The 11,940-nt window shown below is 43.3% G+C and overlaps 1 long non-coding RNA gene across 4 annotated transcripts; it reads left to right on the top strand.

Annotated features, from left to right (window-relative positions):
- The first annotated feature begins 300 nt into the window (after positions 1-300).
- Positions 301-4,630, top strand: LOC109758854 (uncharacterized). 4 transcript variants are annotated; one of them, XR_012187197.1, is made up of 5 exons: positions 301-430; positions 632-883; positions 1,859-2,105; positions 4,012-4,106; positions 4,232-4,630. It is a non-coding gene; the product is annotated as an uncharacterized lncRNA (long non-coding RNA). The 4 variants fall into 4 exon arrangements; XR_012187198.1 differs by having other exon boundaries at positions 305-430; positions 632-888; XR_002231909.4 differs by lacking the exon at positions 301-430 and adding an exon at positions 1,487-1,734 and having other exon boundaries at positions 596-883.
- Positions 4,631-11,940: the final 7,310 nt, after the last annotated feature.

Below are 11,940 nucleotides of genomic sequence, written 5' to 3'. Positions count from 1 at the left end.
AGCGCGGTATATTGAACCCACGCTACTACTAATTACTAGTAGCGAGCTATATTAATCCGCGCTACTAGTAATATTACTAGTAGCACGTGGTCTAAAAAGCACGCTACTAGTAAATATCTCTAACCGTGCCTCATGGACAAGTCATAGTAGTAGCGCGTGTTGTACGACACGTGCTACTACTAATAAAATAGTAGTAGCGCGTTTTTTATAACCCGCGCTATTATTATCAGTCGACCAAACCCGCTGGTTGACCCTACTTACTAATAGCGCATGTTTATGGGCATGCGCTACAACTAAAGGGCATCATCCTCTACCTCACACCGCTCAAAGAAAGTCTTCTCCCCCTCCCTCTCTATGCTGTGACTCCTTGCCGCCGCAGCCACATACGCCGGCAGCCTCGTCTTGCTCCGGCGACTCCTCCCACCGCCAGGTACCCTCCTGAGCTTGCCACCCTCCGATGCGTCCTCCCCTCCTGCTGGATTTGACGCTCGTGCCCACTAGCATCCCTCCCCGCGGCTAGGGATTCGGGTGCGGCGGCGCCTCTCACTTCGGCGAGTTCAATCCATCCTCCTTTCTCTTCCTATCTCTCTCCCTCCCCGTGTCTAATTTCTGGTCGGGTCTTCTCTTCTAGATGCGTAGAGAAGAGGGAGATCCAGCACGCCTCCATGCCATGGACCCTTGACGAACGAAGGCCGAGGCGGCCAGTAGGACAAAACAAGCAGGGAGCGACGATGGCTGTGGCGGAGCGGAGCGGCGGCGGCGTGGTGAAGCACCTCCTCATCGTGCAGTTCAAGGAGGCCGTGACCCCGGAGCGGCTGGACGGGCTCATCCGCGGCTACGCCGGCCTCGTCGACAAAGTCCTCTTCATGAAGGCCTTCCACTAGTACGGTAGCTACCCTCACCGACCCGTATGTTGATTCTTGCACCTTCCTGCCTCTGCCGCCCCTTTGGTGAGCCATTGGTAGCTACTTAGGTTGCACCCGGTAGGTGCTCGATGAATTGCCTGCCTGGGCTGTGATTCTTCCCTATGCGACCGCTGGCTTGTAAGCCATGTGATTGCTTTACAATGATGGATTCAAGTAGTAGACGAGCTATTTCTCTTTGATCCAACAGGGAACCGGTGTAGTCAAACTAACAAGTAAATCTGATTCAGCTAATAGAAAAACATTCAGATTCATGTGGTTTTATCGTTTGACGTTTTTGTTTGCAGTATAAAGTTTATATGGCTATATTTATTCATTCTGCAATAAGATAAACCAAAGCTCCACTTAACAATGTGAGAACAACTCGTATCAGCCAGTTTACACCATGCCCTCAAATGTAACCCTTTGTCCAAAAAGATCGTATCAACCTTGAGAACAAGGCATCACTCATTGGACATTTACGAATTTCAACTTGTTTTTATTTTTGCAAAGCTTATATGTCAATCTTTTGTTCTTCCTTTGGTATGCGGGGTAACCGATGTGAGCATTGAAACATGCATCAGGGGACCACACATGTCTTTGAGTCCACTTTTGAAAGCACCAAGAGAGCTTCAGGCATTGAGGCGTTGAGCCATTGTAGTATTGCCGCCTGGACTTGCCGCCACTGCCGGCGGCGAGACCTGGATTCGACCGGTGACCATCCCCTCCAGCACGAAAATCAGCCGTCTCTCCTTGCAGCTACAGATAACCCAGCAGCCTCTCCTCATTCTTCAACCTCTTCACTTTTAATCTTAAGATTTATTCCCCTAAGGTATTGGATCTGGATGCTTGCTGGCTTGCTATTGTTTGCTTGTGACGTGCAGTCTGATGGCGCCAGTCTTTTTCATAATATTTCTCAAAGCAACCTGACGTATCCTGACCCTTCATGATTGCAGGGACCACTGTTAGGCTGTGTTCGGTAGCCCTCCACTCCTCCACTCGGGAGCGGAGCGGGTGGAGCACCGTATTAGCAGCTCCTCAAATTAACACTGCATGTTGCTCCGCTCCGGAGCGGAGTTGGAGAGCAGGAGGGAGTCCGAACAGGCCTTTATTATTTTGGACTTGCTATGGGGATGTTAAAACTCGTTGCAATGTTGTTACTGTCATGGTTCTCGATTTAGCTGCTACTCCTCTCGAGCTATGGTAAACACACACTCCACATTGTGGATTCTTTTAAAAGAATAGTTGTTGGTTTTGATAAAGCTTTATATCTAGTAATAGTTGTTGGCTCCGTATCAATCTTGATTTTATAGGAATAGTTGTTGGTTCTTAGTCAAGCTTTAATTATATGAATAGTCGTTTAGTATCTGTGTGGATAGTTTCTTACATGGAAACCTTGCAGAGTAGTTAATGTGCAGCCAGAGTCCAGTATGATATCACAATCTTGAGTAAGCATTTGAATTTAAGCTAGTAGATACTGAGCTCTGTGATCGAAGTATCTTTGTTGAATACTTCTAAACTGAACAGTTTCATACCTTCAGTCCCCAATGTGGTTCGTAGTAGACATGCAAGTAGTAGAATTTTGCCTCCTGATTGTAGAATTTTTGGCCGATTCGTGTGCTTCTTCACATAATCACATCCTCAAACCATGGAATAATTTATGATTCCTCAGAATTGTTGATTTTTTCCCTTGTCGTACATACATCACAATTTGTTTCTGAAACAAAAAGTCCTTACCATTTGGGTATAATTTTCAGAGCTTGCAGATAGTTAATTCAAGTACAACAATTGGTTATAATTTTGGTTCATGACCTGCACCATCTGCAAATACACATCTAATATCCAACAAAGTTTTTGTTCTGTCACTCAGGGTCATACTCACTTCAGCTAGTAGCTGCTCCAAACATGTTTGTAATGTTACTACTTAATAATGATTCTGGATCTTCTGCCAACATTTCCTACTGGAGATAAACAAATTATGTGTGGGATTCAATGATGTCATTGATCTCTGTTTATAATGCAGTATTTTTACCTATAATCTATGTTTGGATTTGAAATAGATATACCTCCTGTTGGAGTTGAAGTAAATATCTCACGTACCTTTTGGGAACCCTGTCGGTTTTGAGTTGCTTGTGTGGCATCACTGATTTTCCCAAAAAACTGTGCAAATAATGTAATTGGTTTTAAAGTAGAAACTATACCACCATAGTCATCCGCGGGAGTGCCACTTTTCCTTCCATATAGCTAATTGTGCAACACATGAGTATGTAGTACCACATCAGTTTTGTACTCTTTTATGGTTACAGATATACTCTTCTTTGTAAGCTTAGGGATGGGTACATATATGTTTATCCACACAGTAGCATAAGCAAGCTTGATCAACATTATGATGCTTGTTCTTCTCATATGACAATTCTGTCATTTAAGGCAAATTTTCAAGATTCTTTTTTTACTATACAAATTATGGCGATAGAGTATAACCATCCAGTCTTTTCGGATATAATATTTCAGTTTTTTAATCTTATCATATGATGCATTAGTTGCTACTAGGATATAAGGCAGATCACACCCATTCATTAGATATTACTGAAGGAAGAATCCTATTTATCAAGTTCCTACTTTTGACTGGTTCCGTTGCATTTGCATCCCACCCCCAACCTTGCTCAATTTGGCATGTGAAGACAACTTATTCACCTGACATGATAACGCTAACCTACAGTCCAAAACTAATAGAATATAAACTAGATTGAAAATACATCACATGGACATTAGTACTGTGCTATGCATACACCATAAGGATGCTCATTTTAGTTTTAAAATAGTAGACTAATTTTCCCTGGCTTGCAACTCCTATGCTGAATTAGAGGGTATGCTGATGCTACTACTAATCATTGTTGGTGAAGTAAATGTCATTTGAGAAATCTCGGCCCATTTTTCTTGTTAATGACGACTGTTACCAACATTATCCTTTCCCGTGTCTCAAAACTGTCAACCTGGCTCATAAAATGATCTTTTTTTAGAATTCATGGTTTTTTCTTGTTATTATACATTACAATGAGTTCATTGTATTCAGATTCCTTGCAACTTCATGCACCTGAGCTATTTGCAGAAGGAGGGGAGCTGGCCTTCTTCATGTATTGGGGCAGTGCCTTCCTTGGATTCAATAAGGAGGGGACCCGGCCTTCTTCACATCTCGTGCAACAAGTATGGACCAGCCTCTGGTTGTTACTATTGATTCATGTGCATGTGCTAAAAAGAAAGAAAATACCCTACTGTATTTGAACAAGGACGTGAACTAATAAGTTTTTACTTTCCCGACGTGGGTGCAGGGGTGATTGACACGGACTACCAAGCTCGGTGGGTGTCGTGCACTTCAAACAAACACTCGGAGGCGGATTCACCGTGAAGCCCAGAGACTGTCGTGTAGATGATCGTGCAGGTGATTGCGACGCCGAAGGTCGCTGAGGTGGAGTACCTCGACGCCAATGTCCGGCGGGAAGGAGGGTTCGGGTCCACCGACGTTTGAACTCCGAGCCTTGGTAGATACATCTAGAGAAGTGGTCTGGTTGTTTGCGTCTGTTGTTAAATGGGATCACATGATCTTTTTTAGTTGAGATGTTCAATGTTGCATCCATGAATGTTGCAAGTGCTGAGATGGTTATGTGACCTTTGCACTAGACGTGTCTTGATTTCAATCCATGAATATTGCATCTAATTTTTATTTTTTTTAATTTGTAATTAGTTAGCAGTAGCGTTGGGTCAAAATGGAGCGCTACTAGTACTTGCATAGTAGTAGCAGGGTAAAAGTGTGTGCTACTAGTAAATAGACAGTACTAGCGTTGGTTCAGAATAGTAGTAGCATGGGTGGCAGGCGCTACTACTAACTTTTTAGCTGTAGCGCGGGGTAAAATACGCGCTACTGCTAAAAAATAGTTGTAGGGTCGTAGTAGTAGCGCGGTACCCCGCGCTACTAGTAAGAAAAAAACCAACGCTACTACTAGTGTTTTTCCTAGTAGTAGGAGCTTCTTTGATGGCGGGCGCATGGGCCACATTCGGTGCAGAGGCTGGCGTCCCCCGCGGAGGTTGGTACGTCATCGTGTCAGGGAGGAGGACGAGCACGTCCGTCGCTACATGCTTGCGTTGGACGTCAGGTTCTTCAATACCTAGCAAGTTCTTCAGGGATCTCACTCGTGCTATGATCCCTTGATTGTTCCTTCTCTTTGGGTGTCCACCGCGAGTGATGTTAGCTAGTGATGTTATATATATGATCATATTCGAGATGTATTAGTGATAATACTCGAGATGTATTCAAGATTATATTCGATAATATTCGAGATTATATTATTCGATAATATTCGAGATGATGTATTCAAGATTATATTATTCGATAATATTCGAGACGATGTATTCGAGATTATATTCGATGATGCATATTATCTGGATTATTCGAGATGATATATTAGTGATATTATTCGAGATGGATATTATCTACTATGATTCAGTTTTTCCTTATTGATTGCATGCATTCTAATTTGAATACTAAATTGTTTTATCTTTCTTCTGGATTAATTAAATGAAAGCTATGGACAATACCGGCAGAGAAGGAGAAGACGCCCTGTTCGAGATCATACGCTCCCCGAGACCATATGAGAATGAAGAAGATGACGGCTCGCAATATCTGAATAATACCGGTGATGGTATGATGTTCGATGAAGACGAACAAATAGATGAAGTCCAGAACAATGAGGACGAAGGAAATGTTGTTCTTCAAATAACAAAGACCGGCGAGGTATATTTATATAAGGCATCTGGTGATCATCACATGTTTTAATTGATTTGTATATGTATTAACAAATCGATCTTTCTTCTTTTAGCCCTTCAGATCAAGCAAATCTTCTACAAGCAGTGATGACCCACAAGTATAGGGGATCTATCGTAGTCCTTTCGATAAGTAAGAGTGTCGAACCCAACGAGGAGCAGAAAGATATGATAAGCGGTTTTCAGCAAGGTATTCTCTGCAAGCACTGAAATTATCGGTAACAGATAGTTTTTGTGATAAGGTAATTTACAACGAGTAACAAGTAACAAGTGTAAATAAAGTGCAGCAAGGTGGCCCAATCCTTTTTGTAGCAAAGGACAAGCCTGGACAATTTCTTATATAAAGGAAATCGCTCCCGAGGACACATGGGAATTATCGTCAAGCTAGTTTTCATCACGTACATATGATTCGCGTTCGGTACTTTGATAATTTGATATGTGGGTGGACCGGTGCTTGGGTGTTGTCCTTACTTGGACAAGCTTCCCACTTATGATTAACTCCTATTGCAAGCATCCGCAACTACAAAAGAAGTATTAAGGTAAACCTAACCACAGCATGAAACATATGGATCCAAATCAGCCCCTTACGAAGCAACGCATAAACTAGGGTTTAAGCTTCTGTCACTCTACCAACCCATCATCTACTTATTACTTCCCAATGCCTTCCTGTAGGCCCAAACAATGGTGAAGTGTCATGTAGTCGACGTTCACACACCACCACTAGAGGAAAGACAACATACATCTCATCAAAATATCGAACGAATACCAAATTCACATGACTACTTATAGCAAGACTTCACCCATGTCCTCAGGAACAAACGTAACTACTCACAAATCATATTCATGTTCATAATCAGAGGGGTATTAATATGCATAATGGATCTGAACATATGATCTTCCACCAAATAAACCAACTAGCATCAACTACAAGGAGTAATTAACACTACTAGCAACCTACAAGTACCAATCTGAGGCTTTGGGACAAAGATTGGACACAAGAGATGAACTAGGGTTTGAGAGGAGATGGTGCTGGTGAAGATGTTGATGGAGATTGACCCCCTCCCGATGAGAGGTTCGTTGGTGATGACGATGGTGATGATTTCCCCCTCCCGGAGGGAAGTTTCCCCGGCAGAACAGCTCTGCCGGAGCCCTAGATTGGTTCCGCTAAGGTTCCGCCTCGTGGCGGCGGTGTTTCTTCCCGAAAGCTTGCTTATGATTTTTTTAGGGTAAAATACCTCATATAGCAGAAGATGGGCACCGGAGGCCTGCCAGGGGGCCCATGAGGCAGGGGGCGCGCCCAGGGGGTAGGGCGCGCCCCCACCCTCATGGCCAGGGTGTGGGCCCCCTTTTGGTATTTTCTTCGCTCAGTATTTTTTATTATTTCCAAAAATGACTTCCGTGGAGTTTCAAGACTTTTGCAGTTGTGCAGAATAGGTCTCTAATATTTGCTCCTTTTCCAGCCCAGAATTTCAGCTGTCGGCATTCTCCCTCTTCATGTAAACCTTGTAAAATAAGAGAGAATAGGCATAAGTATTGTGACATAACATGTAATAACAACCCATAATGCAATAAATATTGATATAAAAGCATGATGCAAAATGGACGTATCAACTCCCCCAAGCTTAGACCTTGCTTGTCCTCAAGCGGAAGCCGATAACGATAAATATGTCCATATGTTTAGAGATAGAGGTGTCGATAAAATAAAATACGGACATGTGGGCATCATGATCATTCTTATAACAGCAACATATATGGATATCGTCATATGATTTCTTATGCTCATGTAATAATCTATTCACAATGTAAAGTATGAATCAGAAACTTCATTGAGAACTAACAAACTAAAATCTCAGTCATTGAAGCAATTGCAATTTATCATAACATCGGAAAGAGTCAATATAAGAGCTTTTCAGCAAGTCCACATACTCAACTATCATTTAGTCTTTCACAATTGCTAACACTCATGCAATACTTATGGGTATGGAGTTTTAATCAGACACAGAGAAAGATAGGGGCTTATAGTGTTGCCTCCCAACCTTTACCTCAAGGGTAATGTCAACAATAATAGTTCATGCTAACTTACATCCAATTGGATATATATATCAGGATCTTTCCAACACAATGTGCTTGCCAAAGGATAAAATGTAAAAAGGAAAGGTGAAGATCACCATGACTCTTGCATAAGGAATAAGACAAAAGTAAAAGATAGGCCCTTCGCATAGGGAAGCAGAGGTTGTCATGAGCTTTCATGGTTGGATGCACGAAATCTTAATGCAAAAGAACGTCACTTTATATTGCCACTTGTGATATGGACCTTTATTATGCAGTCTGTCGCTTTTATTTCTTCCACATCACAAGATCGTATAAAGCTTATTTTCTCCACACTAATAAATCATACATATTTAGAGAGCAACTTTTATTGCTTGCACCGATGACAACTTACTTGAAGGATCTTACTCAATCCATAGGTAGGTATGGTGGACACTCATGGCAAAACTGGTTTTTAGGGTATTCGGAAGCACAAGTAGTATCTCTACTTGGTGCAAAGAATTGGCTAGCATGAGGGAGAAAGGCAAGCTCAACATGTTGGATGATCCATGACAATATACTTTATTTCAGATATAAGAAAACATAACCCATTACGTTGTCTTCCTTATCCAACATCAACTCTTTAGTATGTCATATTTTAATGAGTGCTCACAGTCATAAAAGATGTCCAAGATAGTATATTTATATGTGAAACCTCTCTTTCTTTATAACTTCCTATTAATTGCAACGATGACCAAAACTATGTTTGTCAACTCTCAACAACTTTTAATCATCATACTCTTTATATGTGAAGTCATTACTCTCCATAAGATCAATATCATCTCTTTATTTCTTTTTATTTCTTTCTCTTTCTTTTATTCCCTCAAGATCATAGCAAAATAATCAAGCCCTTGACTCAACACTAATCTTTATTATATATAGCTCACAGACTCGATTACATAGAAGGGATCATAAGGCAAAACTCAAAACTAAATTATACTAAAACTTTATTCTACTAGATCAAGATATTGCTAAAAGGATCAAACTAACAAAAACGGTAAAGATAGGAGTGTGATGGTGATTTGATACCGGGGCACCTCCCCCAAGCTTGGCAGTTGCCAAGGGGAGTGCCCATACCCATGTGATTATGTCTCTTTCTTCGGAGGTGGCGATGATGGAGTTGTTGATGATATAAATTGTGCTTTTAGCTTCTTCATGTTGTAATTGAGGAGAGCAATTTCCTCCTTTAAATCATTGACCTCCGACTCCAGCTTCAAGATCTTGTCACATAAATCTCCTTTGCTTTTCTGCCGAAAATGATCAGGAATAGATCGATTGTTAGATAGTTTAGCCCTCTTAGGGAGGCTAGACTTCTTGAACTTCACGTGCATATCCCCAGGTTGAGGTAGAGAGACATCCTCCTCCTCTGAACTTGAATCATTCATCCTCATCAAATGAGGATCCTCCTCCTCATCCGTAGTTCGACCACAAGGAGATAGATCCCCATAGGTCTTTGGGTCAGCAATGAGGTGTGAGACATAGCTCTCCCCGCCGGAATCCTGAGATGACATCTTGCTCCAAATCTGCGGCAAAAAATAGCTCGAAACAAAAACAGAGGATATTTGCGTGGTACAGTGGTCAAAACCTTCGGGAGATTATATAATGAATTTTTACCGACCAAAAGAAGTATTGTGCAAGAAAATAGAGTCCGGAGAGCACATGAGGTGCCCACGAGGCAGGGGCGCGCCCAGGGGGTAGGGCGCGCCTCCCACCCTCGTGGAAGCCTCGTGTCCTTCCCGGACTACTTCTTATTTTCCTATTTTCTTAAATATTCCAAAACAGATAAAAATTGCCATTAGAACAGTTTTGGAGTCGGTTTACTCACCGTACCACGTACCTATTCCTTTTCGGAGTCTGAAGCGTGCTGGATAGTGTCTCTTATGTATTCCTCCGAGGTTACGGTTTCAACAACATTGGTTTCAACATTTATCGGATTACTTGAGATATAATGTTTGATCCTTTGACCGTTCACCACCTTCGGATTTGTGCCTTCGAAGTTGTTTATTTTTATGGCACCGGAACGATAGACCTCCTCGATAACGTAAGGACCTTCCCATTTAGAGAGAAGTTTTCTTGCAAAAAATCTTAAACGAGAGTTGTATAACATTACATAATCACCTATATTAAACTCACGCTTTTGTATCCTTTTGTCATGCCATCTTTTTGTTGGAAATATGCCCTAGAGGCAATAATAAATGGTTATTATTATATTTCATTGTTCATGGTAATTGTCTATTATTCATGCTATAACCGTGTTATCCGGAAATCGTAATACACGTGTGAATACATAGACCACAACGTGTCCCTAGTAAGCCTCTAGTTGACTAGCTCGTTGATCAACAGATAGTCATGGTTTCCTGACTATGGACATTGGATGTCATTGCTAATGGGATCACATCATTAGGAGAATGATGTGATGGACAAGACCCAATCCTAAGCATAGCATAAAAGATCGTGTAGTTTCGTTTGCTAGAGCTTTTCCAATGTCAAGTATCTATTCCTTAGACCATGAGATCGTGCAACTCCCGGATACCGTAGGAGTGCTTTGGGTGTGCCAAACGTCACAACGTAACTGGGTGACTATAAAGGTGCACTACGGGTATCTCCGAAAGTGTCTGTTGGGTTGGCACGGATCGAGACTGGGATTTGTCACTCCGTATGACGGAGAGGTATCTCTGGGCCCACTCGGTAATGCATCATCATAATGAGCTCAATGTGACTAAGGCGTTAGTCACGAGATCATGCATTGCGGTACGAGTAAAGAGACTTGCCGGTAACGATATTGAACAAGGTATTGGGATACCGACGATCGAATCTCGGGCAAGTAACATACCGATTGACAAAGGGAATTGTATGCGGGATTGATTGAATCCTCGACATCGTGGTTCATCCGATGAGATCATTGTGGAACATGTGGGAGCCAACATGGGTATCCAGATCCCGCTGTTGGTTATTGACCGGAGAGGCGTCTCGGTCATGTCTGCATGTCTCCCAAACCCGTAGGGTCTACACACTTAAGGTTCGGTGACGCTAGGGTTGTACAGATATGAGTATGCGGAAACCCGAAAGTTGTTCGGAGTCCCGGATGAGATCCCGGACGTCACGAGGAGTTCCGGAATGGTCCGGAGGTGAAGAATTATATATAGGAAGTCAAGTTTCGGCCACCGGGAAAGTTTCGGGGGTCACCGGTATTGTACCGGGACCACCGGAAGGGTCCCGGGGGTCCACCGGGTGGGGCCACCTATCCCGGAGGGCCCCATGGGCTGAAGTGGGAAGGGAACCAGCCCCTAGTGGGCTGGGGCGCCCCCCATGGGCCTCCCCCCTGCGCCTAGGGTTGCAAACCCTAGGGTGGGGGGGCGCCCCACTTGCCTTGGGGGGCAAGTCTCCCCCCTGGCCGCCGCCCCCCCATCCAGATGGGCTCCTGGCCGGCGCCCCCCCTCCCATTGGGCCTATATAAAGGGGGGAGGGAGGGCAGTAGTACAACAGCCTTGGGCGCCTCCCTCCTCCCCTGCAACACCTCTCTCTCTCGCAGAACCTCGGCGAAGCCCTGCCGACATCCCGCTACATCCACCACCACGCCGTCGTGCTGCTGGATCTCCATCAACCTCTCCTTCCCCCTTGCTGGATCAAGAAGGAGGAGACGTCGCTGCGCCGTACGTGTGTTGAATGCGGAGGTGCCGTCCGTTTGGCACTCGGTCATCGGTGATTTGAATCACGGCGAGTACGACTCCGTCAACCTCGTTCATTGGAACGCTTCCGCTCGCGATCTACAAGGGTATGTAGATGCACTCCTATCCCCTCGTTGCTAGTATACTCCATAGATGGATCTTGGTGAGCGTAGGAAAATTTTAAAATTCTGCTACGATCCCCAACACTTTTAACCTTTTCCTTGAACAGTTTGGCATTTTCATAGGCTTGGGTTCTCCATTCATCAAGTGAACTAATGTCAAATAGCCTCTTTTCACCGGCAAGTTTGAAATCATAGTTGAGCTCTTTAATAGCCCAATATGCCTTATGTCTAGTTTCGAGAGGTAAGTGACATGCTTTTCCATAAACCATCTTATACGGAGACATTCCCATAGGATTTTTATATGCAGTTCTATAGGCCCATAATGCATCATTAAGTTTCTTG

This window comes from Aegilops tauschii, chromosome 6, assembly GCF_002575655.3.
Source record: "Aegilops tauschii subsp. strangulata cultivar AL8/78 chromosome 6, Aet v6.0, whole genome shotgun sequence".
Lineage (NCBI taxonomy): Eukaryota > Viridiplantae > Streptophyta > Magnoliopsida > Poales > Poaceae > Aegilops > Aegilops tauschii.
The sequence above is the reverse complement of the archived record's forward strand: the minus strand, read 5'-3'. Positions and strand labels throughout refer to the sequence as shown.